The 19,090-nt window shown below is 39.4% G+C and overlaps 1 protein-coding gene across 1 annotated transcript in view; it reads right to left on the bottom strand.

The window, feature by feature from the left end:
* The window catches only part of pacsin1a (protein kinase C and casein kinase substrate in neurons 1a), a 38,156-nt gene extending 19,677 nt beyond the window's left edge, over nt 1-18,479 (bottom strand). Inside the window, exons 1-2 of the mRNA XM_007560803.2 lie at nt 18,253-18,479; nt 8,731-8,801 (exon numbers count right to left, since the gene is read on the bottom strand). The gene's annotated coding sequence lies outside the window, so the exon portion shown is untranslated. The remainder of the gene's footprint in view (nt 1-8,730; nt 8,802-18,252) is intronic.
* Between the last annotated feature and the right edge of the window lie 611 nt (nt 18,480-19,090).

The raw sequence follows: 19,090 nt of genomic DNA, 5'->3' as shown, positions 1-19,090 counted from the left end.
CACACACGCAAACACAAACACACATTGTAAACAGTTGAGGCGGTCATAAAGCTGGTCATGTGTCCGATGTTTTAGACAAGAGCAAGAAGGCAGGGCTAGGGACATTGTGTCAGCTGTCCATCTCTCACAGTCAACTGCTGGACAACCCTTGGTTATGCACCAACAGGGAGGCAGAGCAAGTGTGCACCGAGTCAACAGATTTAAGGAGCACCTAAGAGGAGCAACTCCTTATTTACAGATAGATGAGGAAACTAGAGATGGATGTTGGGTGTGTTGTTGTTATCGGCTGGGTTTGGAGTGCTGCGAGCACTCTGCGCTGCTCATTAGGGTTCGGCTTTGGAGACTCAAATGTGAGCTGACATGCGGATCCACAGAGAGTCTACAACAGGGTTCAGGGGGAATAAACCATTCCAAGCTGCTTCTCTGTGTTCCTGCAGCTCCGGCTCTCCGGTTAACCTGCAGCTTTTAAAGGGTAACTGTGCTGTGCTACGAACTGCTAGTAGTTACAAAGAATTTCTATTAAGTATCTTAGTATTATATGGAAATGCTTTGTTGCGCATAACAAATGTATGCTACAGTCAGATCTTAGTAGTAGCCAATAAGACTTCATGAAACTTGTCAGAGGATGGAAGTGAACTTCAATCAGGTGTCGTCATCGGTTCAGTCTTTTCCCACACTCTGGCAAAGCTGCCCTTTGAAACTTTGCTTCCTAACTTCAAATAGACACCTTGTTAGGGTGAGACACTGCCTCACCTTATTCTGAACAGTCTTGATATAATAAAAGAAGACGTTGTTTTTCTTTGTTTGTTTATATAACCCATGGAACCAGGAAATCATTTCAAATCAGCTAGAAGCGAGATATTTGATAACATACAGTATTATATCACGGAGGAATTACTAAGCAAATCCACACTTCATTCAGATCGCTGCTATATGTTGTAATATTTAGAGATGTTGGCCTCTGCCGGTGAAGGCTACTGTATGGGTCATCACTTCAAAAAGACAAGCACAGGATGACTCAGCTATTTATACGCCTCCAGTAGCGCGCTCTTTGCTGCAAAGTAAGGATTGCTCCAGTTGTAGGGAGGATTGTCTCTTGCCTCTCCCATTTTTAATCAATATATGGGTTAGGAGTGAGTCATCGCGGTGTGACATTTCTCCCTGAAGAGCAGGACACACAGTGATTCCTTGACAAGGGGACATAAATAACCAAAAGACCTCTGTCATGGACTTTGGTAAAAAAAAAATAAAAAAAATAAAAATATGTCGACACTCTTCTCCCACATACAGGATCAATGACGAGTCTTCTCTGTCTGCCACCTGCTGCCTGTTTGTTCACCACTAATGCTTCTAATGTGCACTTTGACTGGACTGTGCAATGTCAATATGTGATGGAAGGAGTGGCGTCACGAAAACCAAGTGATTGTGCATCAACTGGACAAAAAATGAGTCTGGAAGCCAGACAGCAGAGTGGTGCAGCTGTTAGCATGGCTTTCCTCTTCTTAATTTCAGTCAGATACTTTGTGTTTTGCAGTTTGGACATTTTCTCCCATGCATGCATCAGTTTAAATCCACTATAAACTCCCCACAGGTGGGATTATGTGCATGCATTCATTTTGTGTCTTTATTTTGCCTCATGATGAGATGACTATGAACTGCTAATAATGTTTAAAAATAAAATTAGTATTAACATGTCTGAAGCTTAACACTCAAAAGAAAAGTTGGAATCAGACCTCAGTGTCTGAGCAAGTAAACAAAAGATGAAAATAGGAATAAACGCTAATAAGTCAGGTAATCAATTAAAAACATCGGACAGAAAATTATACATACATTATAGCTTTGAACATGTGACTGAAAGAAACTGTAGAGGAACCTTGTGAACTATCGCTCCAAAGCAATGCACCAGATTTGTAAAGAGCAGAAAAAGAAAAGATTGTGCTTAGGGCCCTCAGATCAGCAGGGGGCCCCCAAGAGCTCTTGACTTCTCAGAGATTATAAATCTCCTTATGTTTAGAAGGAAAATTTAATAAAATTAATAGGGGGAAAATATCCTCTCTCTGTTGTTCATTGGTTTCTCTGTGATAAGCAAAGAGTCAAATAAAGATGCCGATACAGCTCAGATAGGAACAGTACGTTGGGTACACTCTGTACTCTTGCTACTGTGTGTAGCATGGAAGGAGGACACAAGGTTGACACATTGTTGTTTGGTCTGGAAACACTCTGATCCAAAAGTAACAGAAAATGATAAAGTTAGAGTGACATTTCAGGTAATTTTAAGCAGCTAAGGAAAAATCCTATTTATGAGAACCTATCAGGTGTTTAGTAATCTCTGTCTCATCTCATATTGGTTTTAATCTTTGATTATCCTGAATAGTATACCAGTGAGCAAACCATTGAAGCTTAATATGAGTGCAAGAGCGTGAAACATGTCATTTTATACTGCTAAGCTTTCAGAAAGGGAAGAACAGGCTGTCCCAGCCTGGCTTTAGATCCTGTAGCATCTCTCAGAATCACTGAGAAAACCTGAGGGCAAAAGGATAAGATGTTCTGCCACATAAAACAATCTCACATTTTGACCTCAGAATAATTGAAATCAGAAGTTATTGTGCCGTTTTGAACAGTTCAAATGTTAAGGAGAGGGCAGAGCTGCGTTTCTGAGCATGCTCTCTGACAGCACTTAGCCCATCATTCTTAGTAACTGTTGCATTTACTGTCAGTTCTTAGTGTCATTAGGTCACGGTTGAGACACAGCTGCTGCACCTTAAAATGCAAGCTCACTAAATAAAGATAATGAAGACAACAGACACAATGACAATAACAGCTTACAATTTAACTTTACTGTACCAAAGCATCAACATCCAAAGCAAAGGATTTTCACTGGCTGCAGATTGTGTGATTATTTTTCAGTCATGTTGGCGTTATTGACTACACTCAAAAAAAAAAAAAAAAAAGCTTCAGCTCACACTGATGTACAAAATACAGAACCTGATGAGAATCTGATAAGAAGGAGAGGACGATAAGCGAAAAATACATACTGCCTGGAAAAGACCACTGATTGAAAGCCTCCGTAAAATGATTCTCAAACACAATTGTGTTCTCAAACAAAAACCTAAATCTCACGACAGGCAACGCGTTTAAACGCAGCCCTCCCACCCCTACGAACTGTGCTGTGATTTAAAGCAGCATCCCCGCGCTGCTGCAGTGGTTATGTAACTGTCAAGCCTTTTGCCACAAGCCTCCTGGTGACAGTGTGGAGAAGAAAGTGGGGGAAAAAAAAAAAAAAAAAGCAAGGGGAGGGCAGAGAGCGATGGACGGAAGAGGCACCAGTGGAACAGAGGAGAAGGAGACAGACATATTGTCATGGCTTGTGAAGCAGGCATGAACTGAAGTGATGAAGCAGAAACAACAGAAGCCAGATTCTGTCCAGTCTCCTCTTATGTGTAAGATGACAGAGGGAGCAAAGGAGGGGAAGAGAAAACGGGCAAAGAAACAGTTAATCCTGTTGCTCTCCAAATGTTCTGCCTTTTTATCATTTAGCTGCCTGATGCTGCTCTGAATACTGATTGGCTGCATTATTAGCTGAGCTCCAAATGTGTGTATGTCTGGAAGTGAAAGAGCGAGAGATGGAGTTTAAAAGAGAGAGCAAGAAATGATAGGGATATTTAAACTAGAAAGTATTTATAACAAACTGCAGACTCAGGCTTAAAGGTTGAAGGTCAACAGAAGAGGCAAAAAACCTGGTGTAGTTTCAGCAGCCTTGCATACAAACTTTACACATGAAAGAATTCGTGTCTATTCCCACATTTTGTTTATAATTATCATACAGAGTTACTGACCGGCAGCAAAAGTCTTCAAAGGACTTACAAATCATATGATTTCTAAGGCTCGTATTACTGTGCAAGTTATTCAGCTTCGTCCAAGGTTAATCCCCGAAGCAGCCAAAAAGATAAATGACAACAAAGACAAACAGGCATGGAAGATTATTGCACACAGATAATTCAGAAAGTTTTATATTAATACGCTGCAGGAATGTTCACTGAGGTCACAATTACCTTCGTTTGCTGTGATTATGGTCTTTTGATCTCTGTGTTGTACAATTATGCCTCCGGGGGTACATAACTAATTGTGACAATAATTGGCATCTTCAATCATTCGTTTCTCCTTCAAGACGTTTTCATAGGCTAACTGCTAACACGATCACCAGATGACACCGTCAACAATAAGCAGATGCTAAACAGGCCAACTCCAACTGTGTTTTGTAAGTTGGCATGCTATTTACTAATAAAGGACACAGTACAAAAGAAAAAGATTCACATGACTAGATCTGCAACACAGAAAAAATGGATACGTAGGCCTCATGTATTACTCGATGCACCAGCTGGTTGGACATACAGTGCAGTCCAGGAAGTGGAAGCAGTTTGAACGAGGGTAAAGTCAGTCTGTCCTCTTTCTGATTCATCCAGATTTTTATGTTTCAATACCAAATGGAAAGCTTTGAGACTGCCAGGATGCTTTAGCCTTCTCTCAAAATTGCAGTCTCAAGAATCTTGTGAAAATCACGCCGGTTTGTTAGAGAAGGATTTTACTAAGGTGCGTGTTTTTATTGTCTTCTTACTGATGCTGCCAATGTACAGTACACCCCATGGTGGCACATGAACAGTGATGAAATCATCAATGTAATTTGGTCTCAAACTGTAGGGATGATGAATGTCTGCACTAAACCGAACAAGTCCAAATCGCAATGGGATCCAAAGAAGTGCTGCAAGAAAAGGCAACAAGGACATGTGTGTTTAAAAACTTCTATTTAAAATCTACCAGTTGCAATTCAATCTGGAAAGACTCAGACGGAGAAAAAGGAACAATTAAAGATTTAATGACAGGAATGAGTAACAGTTCTTTGGAGCTCGGGCCCCGGTAGCTGATTTGAGCTGAGATTTGATGTGAACTCGATGAACATCCCGATAACTGATGAGGGATGCTCTCCCCCGGGGCCCGACACCGGTGGTGGAGGTCGGGAAAGGGTGCTATCCTGGAGAGCCGAAGGTTGTGGGTGGAGAAGGGGAGGTGGTGGGCTGAACGTAGCTGGGAACCGGCTGACGGCTTGGGTGTGGATCCTTTTATGCAGAGTTTGATTGATGATTGGATGATTGGACACGCCGAGTGAGGACCAGCGCTGAGGTCTGAGATGAGCATGACGCCGATGGGCGAACGGAGGGGGCGGAGTCTTCCAGCTTGAATTTTCGCTATCAGCTCCATTACGACTGCCTTTAACTGCATGACTTAACAACGCGCAACTGATTAAGAGGACTTTAAAAACATAAATATTAACACCAAATCAAAGCTCTTTTTAAACTAAAGCAATAAATTGTTAAAAAATATCATTGAAATCTTAGTGATTTGTGTCACAGGGACAGTTGTTGCTGCGGCACAAGATGCTTCCGCAACGAAGGTGGGTGATAACAAGAAGAAATTTAGAGAAAAAAAAAAAACCATGAAGCCATAAGTAGCATGACAACAGAAAATGAAACATACTCTACAACAAACTGAGTTAGCTTAAGGAAATGTAATAATGTGCATCAAAGATGGAACAGTTGGTCGCTTTGAATGTTTTAAACGACATCTTACAGACGATTTTCCGCAGGAAACTAGGTCCCATTTTAATGATGAAAACTCTTAAATGGGAATCACATTTCGGTGGGATTGCATATTTTCATCTTGAGCTGTTGCGATACAGAGGACGCCTGGACGCCTTCGCTCAAAACGATTTTCTCACAAATCTTGTGGAAAAAATAAAAGTGGAACAAAAAAAGGAATGAAATTGGAAGAATCCGTCTTATTGTAGATTTTAGTAACGTGTGTCATGCTTCGTGGTGAGGTCGGACATGAGTACAGACAGGACAGTGGTGTTGTCATGTTGGCAAAGCTGGAATTTATTGATCAAAGGCCTTACAAAAACTGAGGAGGTGGGAAAAAGCAGCTGAAGTTTAGGGAAGCCGGCAAGGAGGAAGACTGACACAGAAGACAGGATGAAGAGTAGATGAGAGGCAGGTGCGACTAATGAGAGGAATGCAGAACATTGGGGAAGAAGCAAGGCAGGGAAATGAGGGAACTGAACAGGACATAAAAACAACTTGACAACTAAAGGTTAAGGACAAACAAATTAAAGTGCAAGGCAGCAATAGTAAACAACCCAAAAATAAGTTAAATGCACAAACAAGAGAAAACAAGAGACACAAAGACTCGTAGATCATAACAATTAGCTTTGACACAAAGGTTCATGATGCCTGACGTCGCACACGCAAAAACAATTTCTTGATTAATTAAATCCTTTGAGAGAGTTGACACAGGACCTGGCAAATGGTGTGAACTGCATAGTGTTGGGGAAAAGTGCTGTCACCTTATTCAATATCACTGCACAACTATGACAAAATTATAACCCTCCATTTTCATTTCAGTAATGTAGCGCATGGGAAATGATTGGTGTTATTTCAAACTTTTGTCTCAGGCAAGAAGAGGAAACACTTTTACCAAGCATGTGAATGGATGTGATACAACAAACTGAAGCAATTTTCATTTTATTAACAGGTGTAGTTTACTATGATTTTTCAAATGAGTTTCTTGACTGCAGTCATCTTGAAGTCATGCTGTTTGCAGAGCATGGGCACCAAACTCTGAGAGCCTTTTTAGGGTTGAGTAATACACGGAGTGCCTTGACTTCACTGGAGACCAAAAAAAACTGAGATTTAAATTAGACCTGAGATGCAAAACTCAAGAGCCTTATTTTGCAGCTGCATCATTACGGCTTGCTTTATTCGAGAGTCTAAATTTGACGATTCGGAAGCAGAAGGATTCTGCTGTTGAATAAAAAGGGTCAAAACCTTGAGCTGATTTAAACGCATAAAAACACAGAAAGCAGCTGCACATTAAATACCCATCACAATTTTTATCTGTCTCCAAACTGAAAACAAAGCTGGTTTACACAGTTTTATATATATCTAGTCAGACTGTTTTCTTAAACTGCTGCTGATTGGTGAATAACTCGGGAATAAAAGATTGACATGTGCTGTACAGAGTGTATTAAAGATGGATAAAAACCAGAGGCTGTGAAAACTAAGATTTTTCCAAGCTGGCACCAGATAGAGATAACGAAAATTGCAAAGTTTTTGTTGCTGAATCCTGAAATAAATTATTTGATGCAGCAAAAACGTTTTAAAAATGTGTGGAAAAATATCACATTTCTCACACATTTCCCAAAAAATTTCACCATGTCCAAAGACAATAGGTTACAAAGGGTTACTAATATATCTCCCTATTAAAACTCTACAAGAAATGCTGTCACTGCGCGCGCACATCATCCCGACATTCACATTTTCTAGAACAAACATTTAATTACATAATAAACGCTCCATCTCCCTTATTATTTCATAAACCGTTTTAGAAATGCTTTTGCCACTGGAGTCCAAGAGTAAATAACCTATGAAGGAAAAAAAAACAAACCTGAATGACAATCAGTGACTCCACTGAAACGTGAAACTAAACAAACAGCACTCTCGTCTTTGTTCTCTCCAAACTTATCAGAACACTGTAATTATAAATCAAGAACTCACTACACTCCTCTGACCCAGCTTCTTTCCCTCCCAATCCAAAGTGGAAAGACTCCCTGGAGAAAGAAGCCTGTCTGAATGAGGCCACAGTGTCCTGATGAGCCTCCTTATGAATAAAATAATCTGCCTGCATTGACCAAACATCCGCTTAATTCCACTGCTGTGGTACAAGTTGTGCTGGAAACGGAGAAAAACAAGAACATCTGAACCTTCACAAAGGAATTCTTCCAATGAGACAGTGAGTCGCTCCCAGGAGTGAGGGAATAAAGTAAAAACACGAGATGATCTCTTCTTCTCTTCCTCTACGTATGCTCTCTATGCCAGACTCCACTGCTGGAGAAAAAGCATGTCAAAGCTAGTTGAATATTTGCTGCACAACATTAAGTCAAATAAGTATTGGGAGAATATTTTCTGCTCTGATTAAATCAAAACTGAACTCTGTGAAAGGCATTGCATTTTTTTTTTTTTTAGATGAATGGGTTAAAATCCTACAGAGCAGGACGTCCATAAGACATCTTGAAATTGTCATAAAAAAGAAAAAAATACTGAATAAATTTTAGTAATACCTTTTCCATATTATTATCCCCTATTTTTATATTAAATGCATTGGATGTGAGGATTATTTGCATTGCTACTGACCTCTAGTATGACTTTCATGCCAACAAGACAATACAAAATATATTCAAATAAAAAATATTGTTATTAATGGGTTAAATACATATTCTCCTGCCATATCATGTACACCACATATTTGGAAGTGAGAATGTCAGCATATATAATGCTAACCATGTTGTACACTTATGCATATTGTAATAATGTGTGAAACATAAGAGTACAAGAAGTATGCTGTAATGTAATACGGAAGCCAGGTAAGGAAGAAAAATCACCTGTCCTCCAGTTGGCCCCTAGACACACTGAGAAACTCTCATTAAATATTAACGCCAACGACAAAGAGCTCTTAATTCCTTACAAGAGCTGCGTTTAACATGATACGTTACAGACATGGTTTCAAAATAAACTCATGGCTGATCTCATTGACTTTGTCCCTCGGACGTCTTTATGAGTATAAGTCTAAACACGGTTTCCATCAAGTGGGATATTTTGGAAAAAATGAGGCCTGACTCACCTTCTCCGCCAATGGGAGGTCAGGTTTCCATAAACTTTAAAGAGAGCTGCCGGTCCCCTGCAGGAGATCACCTGTGGAGATGAAAACACGGGCTCAGTCCTTCTAACGAAAGCTCACGGAAATCTAAAAGCGCAACTAATTGCTCTAAATGAAAATAAAAATGGAAATCAGCTTAACCTGTGACAAAAAAAAAAAAGCTTAGACTCAGTCAAAGATACTAAAAGATTTGCTTCCGTTTCAACTATCACAACAAGAGAAGATTAGTCGACCCTGACACTGAAGGCAAGAGGAATAGCAAATCAGATCAGCTTCCTCAGTTTTCATAAAGCTGCACAGCAATGTACCCGCCTGTTTAGCATAATTGATTTCAGCAGGAGGATACTTTTTATTAGGATGGCATCTGTTTAAATATTGTGGTTTCATCGGGTTTTCAATGCTTCAGCTGCAGCAGGCAACACGGGAAGACAAAAAGCTTTTTGCAGCAAGTTATTAATTAAACCATGGGAAAATCATTACCTTTCTTTCATATGTTTTTTTATACAGATTTTAATTTAAACTAATAAGGACATAAGTGAGGAGAGTATAATCCTGGGAGAAATAAAGTAATGAATACCGCAGAAGTTTATACGTACACAGACATGCACAAAAATTGCTTATTCAGTGGCTTGCAAAAGCACTTATAATCACTTTTTCAGACTTTGGAACAGCAAACTTTCATTTCGTTTCATTACGGTTTTATGTGGGGAACAATCAAAAGTTTCAAGAGCCTTGGTTGTGATGATGGACATTTATGTTTTTCAGAGAGACTCGATTTTAGCTTTTATTTCAGCTGATTTAAGTCCACAGTTTTCTTCCTTTATTTTACAAAAATTGGTCAAGTAATTCCCAAAGTTAAACACCTAAAATGAATATACCTCAAAACTCTGAAATATGAAAAACTGTTTTTGATTACTATGAAAAAAAAAATGCTGTTACATCTTATACATGTGAAAGAGATTGTTTATTCAGTAGTTTCTCTTTTGCTACCAAACGTAATTTATGAATCTGCTCCCTTTATTTACAACTTCTTTGTTTTTCGTCAGATAAACATTCATAAATTTGATAAACTGCATCTCTAAACAGCAAAATGAAATGAGGTCTAAGGATAAAAAAAATACCTGCTGCATCTTGTTTTGTGTAGAAGGAGATGGAGCACTAATATAACAAATGGCATCATGGGAAGAGAACATTATGTGAATGTTTTGAAGCATCAGCTAGCTAGCATGTTAAAGCCAGGCACAAATTAGTTTTCTAAATGGACAAGGAGTATGTACATACCACAAAATTGCTGTCTCAATCCAAGTAACTCTCCTGGCTGTGCTTTAATATAAAAAAATAGCATTAATGAAGCCAGAACCAGAACACATGCCTCAGTTTATCAGAAGACAACCTCTCTTCTGTGATCTGGTTTCCACTAGGACATAATATGTCTTTATTACTGAACAAACAGTCTGTAGAGCTGAGGACACGCATCTTACAAACATGTCATGCAGCAAAGAAACGGCAAATTTAAGGTGAACGACTGATATATCAAATAAGACGGCAAGAAATATCACAGCTAAATATAATGCCTCACTGAAGCCAAATCCAACAGATATCTGACTGAATTCATGCAAAATCACTGAGTCACTGCATGCTGCTCATGTTTTTCCACTCTAGACAGAATCTTTTTTTCTTTTATTTTGAGCCAAACCATAAAATAATTTTTGCTTGCAGCTTCTCTCTTTTGTGAATGATTGTTTATTTGTGTCATAGAACGACTGGTTAGACATTCAGGGTTTTGAATGTGTTGGTGAAACATAACATGAGTTCCAATGACACTATTCTTGTTTCAGAATGACTTGCAGCATCGATGAGGACGGATCAATTATTTATACGTTTACTCAAGCTAATGTGTCCACATCTGCAACGTCCTCTCTGAATCCAAACATTTGTTTTCGGTCTTTTGGTGCTTAATTATGAATTACAGCCCAATTTCTGTCATCAAATGCACATTTGTACAAATAATAGGTAGACAATATATGAAAGACAGAAAGCGAGCCAATTGCTTTCTGGAAAATAGCTTGACTTGGAAAAAGTATGAGAAAGAATCTTCATGAACTGGAAAAATACTGGGGAAAAAAAATCATTATATTTCATCTGGACTTTCTATGGGTGACGTTGTAAACACTGAGATTTCACCACCATCCGATGGTGGTGAAATGCATGTAGAGACCCAGACTGAAAACCTGTAATGAACTGCAAATGATATACTGACTACTTAAATTCTTCAAAAAGAGCATCTTCAAAGAAATAACGTTTCAAGAAGAAACAGTTCAGAGAGCTGCTTATTGAAAAATATTAGATTTTCTGTCCTTCATCATCATGGACTCTGTATCCTCTGAGCTGAAGTGAAAAAAAAAAATCAACTAACTAGTTCCAAGCACACAGTTCAAAGTTCAAAATATGTAATAAGGGTGTGCTGTGGTGGTGCAGGGGTTAAGCACAACCCACATATGGAGGCCCTAGTCCTTGACACAGCTGTCGCAGGTTTGATTCCCAGCCTGGTGACCCTTGCTGCATGTCTTCCCCCTTCTCTCATTACCCTCTTTCCTATCAAATAAAGGCCACTAGAGCCAAAAAAAAAAAGCTTTAAAAATATATAATGAGGGTGTGCTGTGGTGGCGCAGGGGTTAAGCACAACCCACATATGGAGGCCTTAGTCCTCAACACAGCTGTTGCAGGTTCAATTCCCAGCCTGGTGACCTTTGCTGCATGTCTTCCCCCTTCTCTCATTACCCTCTTTCCTATGAAATAAAGGCCACTAGTGCCAAAAAAAAAGCTTTAAAAATATATAATGAGATGGACTCAGTAATGCAGTGGGGATGGATAGCTTGTACTTTATGGTTACAGTTAATGTTGGCAATTATCTGAGTTTTGAAAGTGACTTGCTGTGCCTTTCTATGGAATCTGTTTCTTGCCAGCTTTAAACATCAGCAAATTACATTTCTGCCTATTTTTCTTCACAATATCTCCAGATCAGTCAGACTGAATGAGAAACGTATGTGAAAGTCAACTTTCAAATTTTGTTCTGGACTTTGACGAGGCCTTTCCAAAATGTGACTACAGGTATGCGTTTAATGTTACAAATATTAATAGAAATATGATTTCAGCCTGTATGTTTGGGATCACTGTTCTACCAAAACGTTTAATGCATCAGAGTACAGTGTTAGTTTCCACCCACACATGCTGTTTTGAATGTAGGTCAAAAAATTCAAGTTTGGTGTCGGGTAACTAGAGCGCCTTCTTCTTTAAGTTTACGTGCATTTCTATTAACGGTGGATTTCTCTGTACTGCTGATCCCTTAAGGCTAAATTTGTGAAGAACATGATTGATAATTATCTTCCCACCTGAGAGATGGACCTCTGCAGCTCCCCCAGAGTTACAATGGGTATCATGGCTGCTTCTCTGATCAATGCCTGGCCTGTCAGCTTAGGTGGACAACCAAATTTTGGCATGTTTATTACTGTTGTTCCATAATCTTTCTGTTTTCAGATGATGGCTTGAACAGGCCATAGACTGCTTTATGATCACACCCTGCCTTGAACTTCCCCACAACTTCATCACTGACTTGTGTGGTGAATCTTGGACACTCTTTGTTTACCGACGTCTCACGGAAAAGGTGTACTTTCATGTTCTGTAGGTTAAGTGTAGAGATGAGATGAAACATCAGCTCACATCCACATCCACGGGAACAAATGCAACCCCACTAATGGTAGTTTGCGCTTTAACCGTTTGTACCAGTGTTGTCGCAGACTGTGGTGTTTCTTGCCTCCACGGTGGGCACAACATGACTCCATTTTGAATTTCAGACAGGGGTATGACACATGCTGAGTCTGTGCTCTGCCTCAGGGTGAGCAGCAGCTGCACAACACAAATTCAGAGCAGGGGTAAAGTGACATGTGGTAGTGACAAACGTAATACAAAGCGGGTTTATTATATTCTATTAAACAAAGGGCGCAGGAGAGAAAACACACGACTAGAACTCGCCAAGTGTTTTCTTCTGATGTGTATCTCGGCACATGCTGACCAGTCTCTACAACCCCTGAGGGACAGAAATATTTCATAAAATAACTAGACTAGCAACTATGTTTAGTTTTTGTTTATATGCTTTAGTTTGAGGTAACGAAGCTTTGCCGCAGATGCTTCTGATCATCTGTAGCGTTATCAATCTTCTGCTGAGGCCGGAGTGTATCCTCGTGTGTGTTCCGCTCTGTGCTGAGAGAAATGAGACACTCCGGCTGCCCTTCAGACTCGCCGCTCTGCTCTTACACTGCCTCTTTTTTCACAGCTTGTCAGAAGACACTGTCTCCTCTTCGAACAGAGGAACAGAAACCTGAATTTTTCTCTTTTTTTTTTCCACTGGCAAACACATTATATGGAAGAGTTAACAAAACAGAAAAAAGAAAACGAAAAAAAAACACCTCCTCACACCACCATTTCACACATTCGCCCCTTCACCTGACAAGTGATGTTCTACAAACACAGAGGACTAACAATAACAAAAGAGGTCACCAGAAAACATTAGACTCCTCCTTTTGTGAGTTATATTATGAGGAGAACAGTTGGCATGTTCATATTTGGGCTCTTAAAAGGCATTCAGATTGTTTTTCTAAGAATAAAATGATGATACAACAAACTTATCATAAATGTATAAACACTAATAATTGGGTTCATAATTACAACTAATTCTAATTTAGCCTAAGCTGAATAGAGGCTCAGCAGACATTTGGTTAAAATGCCTTTTGCAAGTTGCAGTTGAATCATATCCTTAACCAGCAACAAGCAAGATTAAGGTCTGATATTTGACTGTTCTTCTTGATTGAATAAGTAACGTTCACTTAAATTGGTTGGTTTCAAAACCATTTTTGACGTGTGCTTAATATCACTTAAATCTGAGGTAAAGCTGAATAATTTTGATTTTGTCCTCCTGCTACATTATTAAATCCATTTTGTGCAAATCACCAGCCAGACTACTGTTGATCTAATTCAAAGAAATTCAAATGAGTGCCTGCATCAAATACGATTGTATGTAATATTCCTTACAATTTCTTCAAAAATAATTTTTATGAAATGGAATTGGGTGCTCAGTTTATTTTAATTTATCACTTAGTTAGCATCACGATGCATAAATGTCTAAGAAAAAGAATGTAAAAAAAAAAAATATGACAAAAGTTTGCTTTAGAAATCTACAAAACAATCCTCCCTCCAGTCAGTTACTATAATCGCAACTCCAAAAATAAACCAAACTAACAACTCGCATTAAAAACACACTCTGAAAACATCCATCGCACCGTCTTAACGGGATTACATTTTCACTTCCTGCTACCAGAAGCCCTTCCTGCTGGTTGATGCTGCTCATCATCCATTAAATGTTAAAGATCACTACAGATCAAGCTGCTGATTACATGAACACAAAACCATCATCAAATCCAGACAACACACTTCCTGTGCATGCAGAGAGGCTGCCTCACCGCTTCAAGAGAGTAAAACGTTCAGGCACAAACGGAGAGAGAAACACAACGTACTGTGTAGTGGTTATTATACATTTATAAGCTCTATAATCCAAACATTAAAAACATATAATCCAACCACATATCAACGTTAAATAATGTATATTTTTCTAAAAACCCTTGTTTTTAGAAAAAAAAAGAAAATCTAACTTTTACGAGAAGGGACTGATTCAAAAACAGAGTTTGTGATCTAAAGACAAAAAACGGGCATTTCTTGCACAATCAGTGTCTTTCTGCAGCCGAAAGATGTTTTCTATTACTTTTTTATTTATTTATTATTTTTTAGTTGCCCATTCATGTTTGGTCAATTTTAAGAGTCACTGTCAAACAGCCTAAAGAGCAAGGGCTGCAAGTTGCAAACAACAATTTTAGCCAGAAAAATATCAACACCTTAGATTTTGATGTGGCGGATGTGGCTTACAGGTCAGGACAGGATAGCCTTAGGAACAGTAGAAGTATGCTACAAAACCTTTCAAAAACATTTTGTTTGTTGCATCGTGAAGTTTTCAATTGCTTGTTTGCTTGTTCAGTAAATGATTCATTGTAATTGCCATGTGTTGCCAACAGTGAGAGTCTACTAGAAAAGATGTCTGGCTTATTCTGGTAGCTGACGATACCAAAGTTTGTATCTGATTCATGTACCACAATTCTTCTAAAATTGAAGGTTCCTCAAACAATTTTTTTTTTTATGTGGACAACACTTCACTTTTTCTGAATAACATTCTACTTGCCTGAGCAGCTTTATCCTACTCTGAATGAAATTTTTTTTAATTTTAATCATATTTCTAAAAACTAAAAACAGAGCATTTTCAAAGTCGTTTTGGCCTACCGACTATTTAAATTATGCCATATGTATTGTACTGATAATGTAGTTTGTGCCACTTTACCTCTTTTAGTAAAACTTTTGTTTTCTCTATAAGATTGCTGCAAATTATGCACATATTGTCTGTCTGTAAATTATTTCATGAAAGTTCTTTTGATAAAACGCATTTAAAAAAAAGTTAATTGCTAAGACAAGTTTGAAAAGATTCTGTATATGTCAGATGAAAAGGGAAGGTGGGGGGTCGCAGCATGAGGAACTCACAAGAGTACCACTGAAACAAGACTCTCCAACAACCACCGAACAGCAATCACAACAATATTGACAAAGAAAACTGAAAAAAAGAGTATCACCGTCTTCTCTCTGCAGCCTCCTGTAGCCTCCAAAGAGAGAGATCAGCACCAAGGACAGATCCAAAACAAGCTAACTGACATCTGTATACTAAGAATAATGATAATTGAACTCAGATCACCCTAAAGCGACTCTATTGTTACCAAATGTATTTTAGCCCATCAAATTAAGTGTCCATTCTTTTTGCAGAGGGGAACTAGACGGCATCAGGCAGGTCTGGATGTTTTGCGAGACGGGAGCAGCTGCAGGATCTAAAGCAAAAGAATTAGCATGAATTCCTCCTTCTTTGTTAATCTTTCCATCTCTACATTACAACACTATCCTGCCACCATGCTTGGGTGGTTGGTACAGGTGTAATTAACAATTTCAAATATTTTTCATGTAATGAGGGCCAAATAGCCTGTTGTTTGTTTTCTCCAGCTAAGAGCAGCTTCAGCACCACAGACAGCTCTAAAATAAGCCTACTGACATTTTTTGACTAATTACTAAAGTTGGGGACAAAGAAAACGACTCGACGTTTTTGAGGCAGCTCTGAATCCAATAGGTGAACTGATAGTCAACACTTGTTGCTGTCAGTTAATGACAAAAAGAGGTAAGGATGCTTCATCTGCTGCTGACAAACTTTTTTTTTTTTACTTTATTTGTTAACTACATTTTCACGATTGTACTGGGCATAAAACCTCACCTAGCTGATTACGAAATCACAGTAAACAACAGAAATCAACTAAAAATTTACAAATTGCACATGAAGGTAATCAGTTTTATTTTTTTTAATGATTTTTCTGAATAAAATTTGTTCCGCATAGAATATATTTATACATAATATTCTTAATGTCTATTGCACAAATATTGTATTGTTATCTGCTAAAATATAAACAATATATAGCTTTCTTAGATTACGGCCAACACAGACTCATTTCGAGACCAAAACACTACATACATATTTCAAACTCTCAACAGCATGTTATTCTCCACACTGTTCAGATCGTTGTCACTTATGGTATTAACTTAGAGTATTTTAAATTGCTTTTTTTATTATTTCGTGGTGGATTTAGACAAAAATAAAACCAGTTGGAATTCAGAAAATATCCTCCACCACCTATTGTAAATGTTTGTTCTCTCAAACCTTTGGCCTGGCAAGAGTTTTTACAAGAGTTTGAAGAGGTTAATTTGTTTGATAAATCCTGTAGCCTTGAAGCCACAGTTGCTAAGTCTGTTGGTGTGAACACCTAGTTTCTGTAAACTATGACTACTGTGAAAGTTGTGTCGTGTGTCCGCAGTTTAACAAATACATCCTGTTCCACACATCAGCTAAGCATTCCCTTGCATAGAGGGGACATTTATGGTTGGGTCAGGACGTGGATGACTTGGAAGAAGATGGGAACTGCTTGGTCTGACTGCTGATTTGATGTTAAATAGAAAAGTGCAGATACCAGATCTTCATGATCCAGTTTACTCCGACTAGCCACCAAAGTTAGTACAATATTCTTAAGCAACACTGGGTTCTCCAAAGAGGTTAAGTTGCTCAAGGGTTAGTCGTTAGTCGTTTCCAACAAAAAGCAGTTTCAGCCAAAATCAAGCAAAATGACATCTGCTGCTTCACCGCTGCCAACGCATAGAAGATCTCACATCAACAAGCGTTGCTGCATGTCTTTTGGCAGGACGAGATGTTTTGGAACGACAGCAGCTGCTTGGTTGGAGGGGGATGTTACAACCCAATGCAGCAGACAGCACTTTAAACAACCCTCCCCCCCTCCCTGAAACGCATCCTCCTCCTCATCATCACCACCACCACCACGATCATCATCACAGTTTGGGGATGCCAAACACCTAAAGGTGGCTACCGGATACTTCAGTCAGTTGGGAGGCCAGATGCGTTTCAGCCTCAGAGCAGATTTGATGAATGATTAAAGGGACCACATGCACCTAATCCCATGTAGAAAGCGGGACGCTCCTCCTCTGTGGCACCGTTGGTTAGTCGGAGGGAAAACAATGACGCTAGAGATGGCTCTTTGCTTTGCTGTGACAACCAATTACATAACGGGAGCTCTGTGGAGTGCTCCCATTAACATCCGCGTCCATTTCCCTCAAGAAAGCCTCAAACACATCACTACATGACCACTAAGCAGCGCATTTACGTCCAATAGCCTCATCTTAAGCCTTTAAACAGCACAAAATGTTACGTTTTCAGACTGATCCAAGTTTATATTCGTTATCAGATTTAGTCATTTCACGCATGGAAATAAACCCTTTACTACACCGCCATCGCCTACATATGAAACAGTATTAAATGAAATTTGATGCGCATTTTTTGTGCTCAGAAAGCAGATTTGTTTTATATGCAAGGTCTAATTTGTGCAATCCAGCTATTATTTTAAACAGAAAACAGCGATGCATAATTTCGCGATCTGGTCTGAAAACAGGACATTGGGTAGAGTAAACCCACATCAGACGAGTCAACAAAGCGCACAAAATTAATTCAAGGTGAGGCGAGATGGACCGTCTTCCCCCCATGGCGTAAGCAAACAACGGTACATCATGTAACATGACGCATGAATAATTACAAACTGCAAAAGGCAAACAGCATCGCCTCTGAATTCTGCTGTACTCCGACGGGTTTTGCTGCATTGGAAGCAGCGGGTGAAACGTCCGCCAACGTGATGGAGAGTGATGCAGATTTCTCCATCTCGCCCTTCGCTGAAAGGATGCTCTGCTTCTTATCCCTGCGATGCACGGACGTGGCGGCCAGTAAACACTTACCAGAGATGCTGCTCCTGGTCCTGCCCAGTACTGTCTGCTGCGAACCGGACCGTATTTTCCCCCTTGCAGTACAACAGAAGGTGACCCTGCGTTCTCCCTGCAAGACTCTGCATCCACGAGATCACGATGCACGCAGCAAGGGGGAGCTCCACGGCACAGGCGCGCGCTGGGGGGATGGCCCAGCTTTTACTCTCAATGGACAGCAGAAATAGACTGCAAAGGGGGGAGGAGTGTGTGTGTGTGTGGGGGGTACGAGTGAGTGTGCCAAAATCTAAAATCTCCTCCTAGCATGTAAACATATGGGAAGTAATACAAAACAGAATTATTAATTTTATGATTGTCAATTTTATGATTTTCTTTTTTCTTGCTATTTCTTTATTGTTATCGATGAATACTCTATTACTTAACTGGAACGACACATTGTTACTTATGATATAAAATAATTCGGAAGGAATGGATGAGGAGATGTGACTTGGACTTTCCAGCCAATGGAGTGATCACGTTGAGAGGAGGTGTCCCCCTCCCCTCTGCGGTGTAGGCCACGCCCACATCTCACTATGCCCGAAAGGAGGAGGGAAGGTGGGAAAGGAGTGTTTTTGTTCTGGGGATGGCTACTGACTCATCCGCTCAAGAACAAAAGAACGTTTTGCTCACCTGTTGAGTGTTCAATTTGCTCATTTCGAGTGGCTCACAAAAGTGATAGTGCTTCTTGAACCTGATCACTTTTTGCCTTACCATAGTCACAGAAGTCAGTGTGTTTTATTAGGATTTTTCATGATGGATAAACACAGTTTAGCGGAAGACAATAGGGGTGTTCCAAATTATTTGACAAATAAAA

This window comes from Poecilia formosa, unplaced genomic scaffold (assembly GCF_000485575.1).
Source record: "Poecilia formosa unplaced genomic scaffold, Poecilia_formosa-5.1.2 Scaffold120, whole genome shotgun sequence".
Taxonomy (NCBI): domain Eukaryota; kingdom Metazoa; phylum Chordata; class Actinopteri; order Cyprinodontiformes; family Poeciliidae; genus Poecilia; species Poecilia formosa.
Note: the sequence above shows the minus strand (reverse complement) of the source record. Positions and strands in the feature narration are given on the sequence as shown.